General features: G+C 53.1%; 1 long non-coding RNA gene across 3 annotated transcripts in view; it reads left to right on the top strand.

Moving 5' to 3' along the window:
* LOC119296132 overlaps nucleotides 1-4877 on the top strand; it is a 12546-nt gene that overhangs the window by 3331 nt on the left and 4338 nt on the right. The window contains exon 3 of one of the 3 annotated variants that reach the window (XR_005144884.1): nucleotides 3211-3256. The exons of the other annotated variants lie outside the window; for them this stretch is intronic. This is a non-coding gene — a long non-coding RNA (uncharacterized LOC119296132). Of the gene's footprint in view, nucleotides 1-3210; nucleotides 3257-4877 lie in introns of those variants that run through there. 3 annotated transcript variants of the gene reach the window in all.

The raw sequence follows: 4877 nt of genomic DNA, 5'->3' as shown, positions 1-4877 counted from the left end.
CCATGTCCTCGCTCCGGCCGCCGCCTTCGAGCCGTCGCTGCCACCAAGCGCCACCGTCGCCTCCTCCCTCACCTGCGGCCTCCTCCTCGTCGCCTCCACGCCACCAGCCAGCCACCGGAGCCGCCGCCGCCGGATCTGGCTGTGCCTCGCCAGGGTCCTCCCCTGCCGCGCCTCGGTCCCTGCCTCGACCTCCTCTGCAAGTCCCTTGCCGAGTCCCGTGCCCAGCCTCCGCGTCGCCGGAGCCCTGTGCAGCTGCGCTGCCTGCCTGCCTGCATCTCCACCGGCGCCATCAGTCCCCGTCGCCCGAGCGCTCGAGGAGAGGAGCTCCTCGAGCACCTGCGCCTGCGACTGTCGTCCTCTGTGCCCAGCAGGAGCCCCGCGCCGCTCGTTCCCTCCGTTTGGCCGGAGTTCGTCGGAGCCCCAGCAGCTGCGCCGCCGTGTGGCTTCGCCTCCCGCAACCCCGCGACGTCGCCTCGCCCTTGTCCCGCGTTGCCTCTGCCAGCCCTGTGCTGCTGCTTGCATCCGCCAAGGCCATCTTCAGATTTTCACCAAGTCCGTGACTGCATCCGGTGTGCATTTTTGTCAAGTCCGACTACGACGTGCACGACTACATTCGATGTGGATTTCGTCAAGTACCCCTTCGGATCGCCAAGTTCATCTACGGACACATGTACCATCTACCGTTGCCCGAAGACCCGTGTACCACTACCGACGCCGTGTACGACTACTTCCCACGACAACAATTGAACAACTACTTCCACTACGCCCGAATACCGTGGATGCGACAAGTTCCTCTCCGGACATGTACGACTACGAAACGTGAACAACTACTTCCCACGATGACCCGCGAGTACCACTACTTCCTTCGACGAACGCGTTCCGCCCTAAACGCACGCTTCGAAGGTATAACGTCGAGACGACGCCCGTGACTTAATGCATGTGTTGAATGAGATGCATCGTTCGCTCCGTGATCGAATCGTCCTTGCGATGCCCCTCTTTTGCCGTGCCACCGTCCCGTGGGAACCCGGAAGTCGGGATCACCCCACCATCTTGCATGACTCGCTCACGTCACGCCTCCTTTTGCACCGGTATCTCTGTGAGCTACCGGAACCGATATGTTGCCATGGCATCATTTTCGGATATGTTGCCGTGGCACCATTTCTGTTTCGCCGTCGTGGCACCCTTTTCATTCCGCCATGGCGACTAATGCTTCATAACATGCTTATGTTAACGTTTTTATAAATATTGCATAAAACCTGTATATGTCATCCGCATCATGATAACAACATTTAAAATGTTAAAAATGTTGTTTGCATTAATTTGCTCATATGCCATGTTAAAATGATTTAATTCATAACTAAATAACCGTAGCTCCGATTTAAATAAACTTTATATGTAAATGGGGTAGAATTTTGCCTAGTTTATCATGGTGACCTTTATTTGCATATTAAACAACTCTAAAATTGTGTTTAGGGCAGAACAGTACCAAACCTAATTTATGCTCATGAGGAGTTTCCGGAATTGTTGTTCGTTGCTTCCGGCCTCATTTAAACTTGACTAGATAGGTAGTTTTACTTTGCTTCACCCTCTTGCCATGTTAACCAACATTTAATATTGTTGAGTACATAAACGAGAGGGAACTAAATAATTGATGTGGTGTTTTGTCAATATGCATCCCGATGCATATTGAGCTCCACCTAATCTGTAGGATTGTTTGTGCATTTAGCCATGCCATGTTTCATTAAACCGGACATGCATCATACTCGTTTGTGCTTCATGCCATGTTGATGTGTTTGTTGTTTACTATGTTGTGTGCTTCTTTTCCGGTGATTACTTCTTCGGGTTGGTTCCGATAACGTCGCGTTTGTGAGGATCCGTTCAACTACGTCCGTTTGTCTTCTTCATGGACTCGTTCTTCTTCCTTGCGGGATTTCAGGAAAGATGATCATACCCTCGAAATCACTACTATCTTTGCTATGCTAGTTTGCTCGCTCTTTTGCCATGCCTATGCTACGATGCCTACCATTTGCTTGTCAGCCTCCCAAATTGCCATGTCAAACCTCTAACCCACCATGTCCTAGCAAACCGTTGATTGGCTATGTTACCGCTTTGCTCAGCCCCTCTTATAGCGTTGTTAGTTGCAGGTGAAGATTGAAGTTTGTTCCTTGTTGGAACATGGAGATGTTGTTCCTTGTTGGAACATGTTTACTTGTTGGGATATCACAATATATCTTATTTAATTAATGCATCTATATACTTGGTAAAGGGTGGAAGGCTCGGCCTTATGCCTGGTGTTTTGTTCCACTCTTGCTGCCCTAGTTTCCGTCATATCGGTGTTATGTTCCCGGATTTTGCGTTCCTTACACGGTTGGGCTATAATGGGAACCCCTTGACAGTTCGCCTTAAGTAAAGCTCTTCCAGCAATGCCCAACCTTGGTTTTACCATTTGCCACCTAGCCTTTTCTTTCCCTTGGGTTCTGCAGACTCAAGGGTCATCTTATTTAACCCCCCCCCTCGGGCCAGTGCTCCTCTGAGTGTTGGTCCGAACTGGGCAGCCTGCGGGGCCACCTCGGGGAAACTTGAGGGTTGGTTTTACTCGTAGCTTGACCTATCTGAGTGTGCCCTGAGAAAGAGATATGTGCAGCTCCTATCGGGATTTGTCGGCACATTCGGGCGGTGTTGCTGGTTTAGTTTTACCCTGTCGAAATGTCTTGTTGTACCGGGATACCGAGTCTGATCGGAGTGTCTCGGGTGGAGGTCTATTCCTTCATTGACCGTGAGAGCTTCTCATGGGCTAAGTTGGGACACCCCTGCAGGGATTTGAACTTTCGAAAGCCGTGCCCGCGGTTATGGGCAGATGGGAATTTGTTAACGTCCGGTTGTAGAAAACCCGAAGTTGACCTTAATTAAAATACATCAACCGTGTGTGTAACCGTGATGGTCTCTTTCCGGCGGAGTCCGGGAAGTGAACACGGTGTTGGAGTTATGCTTGACGTAGGTTGCTATAGGATCACTTCTTGATCATATTTTTATCGACCGTGCTTTGCCTTCTCTTCTCGCTCTCATTTGCGTATGTTATCCACCATATATGCTAGTCGCTTGCTGCAGCTCCACCTCATTACTCCATCCTTCCTATAAGCTTAAATAGTCTTGATCTCGCGGGTGCGAGATTGCTGAGTCCCCGTGGCTCACAGATACTTCCAAAACCAGTTTGCAGGTGCCTATGTTACCGAACAGGTGACGCAACCATGCTCAGGAGGAGCTCGATGAAGATCTTGTCCTTTGTGTTGTTTCCGTTCTAGTTGATCAGTAGTGGAGCCCAGTTGGGGTCGATCGGGGACCTTTGTCGCATTTGGGGTTCTTCTTTTATTTTGGTTCCGTAGTCCGACCTTGATTGTATCTGGATGATGTAATGCTTATTCATGTAATTGTGTGAAGTGGCGATTGTAAGCCAACTATGTATCTCTTTCCCATATGTATTACATGGGTTGTGTGAAGATTACCTCACTTGCGACATTGCTTTCAAAGCGGTTATGCCTCTAAGTCGTGCTTCGACACGTGGGAGATATAGCCGCATCGAGGGCGTGACAAACCATGACTCGACGCAACACAAACCTAACACCTAAAAACAAGACTTTTACATCTTGGCTTGTTTTATTATTCTCAACCTGAAATAGACTAGGACGCTTTATTTTGGACGTGCACGTGTACAACCACATGGATCCCATGGACACCACCTGGACAAAAGGAGTGCATGTGTATGGCTGTTTGTCTGCACCGCACAGGGAAGAGTGCAGGGCTTGCGATGGAGAATGATGAGGAGGGGTGCGCCCCCCCAACCGTCGATGTCGCAGACTTTGAGGTCGCTGCCCACGGGGAAAACAACATACCGGCCGCCCGTGGGGAAAACCACATGCCCAAGATCCCCGACGCAGCGGACGAGATCGAGGTCCTTTGCGCAGCGAAGGGCAACTTGGAGGAGCGGCAGCTGCAGACCACGCATCTCCCGCACACGCCGACGCGCTAGGAGGCCGCGCGCAGCAGCCTGCAGCCTCACCGCCGCTGACACGTGGTGGGTAGCGATCCAAGACGGAAGCGGTGACGGCGACGGCAGGGACTTGATCTGCTGGATGTGGACGCCCTGGGATGGCGGCGGCGCTGATGGGAACGAGGTCGTCGCACTCCCGTCGTAGGGCATCCCATACTGGGCGGCGGAGCTGACCCGCGGTGGCTGCTGCAGCTGCAGCGGCTGCTGCGCTGTCGCGCCGGGCGCGGCGGAGGCCGCCAGGAGCGGCGGCTGCCACTGCAGCCAGGGCTGGGCGGTGGTGGCGATGGATGGTAGTTGCAGCGGCCCGGCGAGTGCGGCGAAGGCCGCCTGATGCGGCGGCTACCACGGCAGCCACGGCGGCGCGGGGGCGGCGATGGGCGGCGCAACTGAGTGCGGCCCGTAGGACCCGGCCAAGAACAGGTGGATCTCCTGGACCGCCTGGATTAGGTCCCGCAGCACCCCGGACAAGTCCTCCCAAGTGAGGACGATGGGGGCGGGCGCGACAGAGGATCCCGGCGCGGGCAGGAGCGGGGTGACGGTCGTGGTGGTCACCGGAGGCGACAAGGTGACCGGCAGCGGAAGAGACGGGCTTGACGGTGGTGAAGACATGATCGAGCCGAAGCTACCTGATATCAAATTGTTATGGTGTTGCTAAAAGGAGGGCACGATAGGGCTGGTCGGGGGCCTTTCTGCCCACGGCCTGGCAAGAGGGAAGGGATTTCATTCTTAATTCTTGCTTTATTAAATTGATGCATCTCCTCTCTTTATAAAGAGAGGTTTACTTGACTCCCAAGCAAGGCTTACTTGACCGCTAAGCAAGCGACCTTTA

Source organism: Triticum dicoccoides, chromosome 4B (genome assembly GCF_002162155.2).
Source record: "Triticum dicoccoides isolate Atlit2015 ecotype Zavitan chromosome 4B, WEW_v2.0, whole genome shotgun sequence".
Lineage (NCBI taxonomy): Eukaryota > Viridiplantae > Streptophyta > Magnoliopsida > Poales > Poaceae > Triticum > Triticum dicoccoides.
The sequence above is the reverse complement of the archived record's forward strand: the minus strand, read 5'-3'. Positions and strand labels throughout refer to the sequence as shown.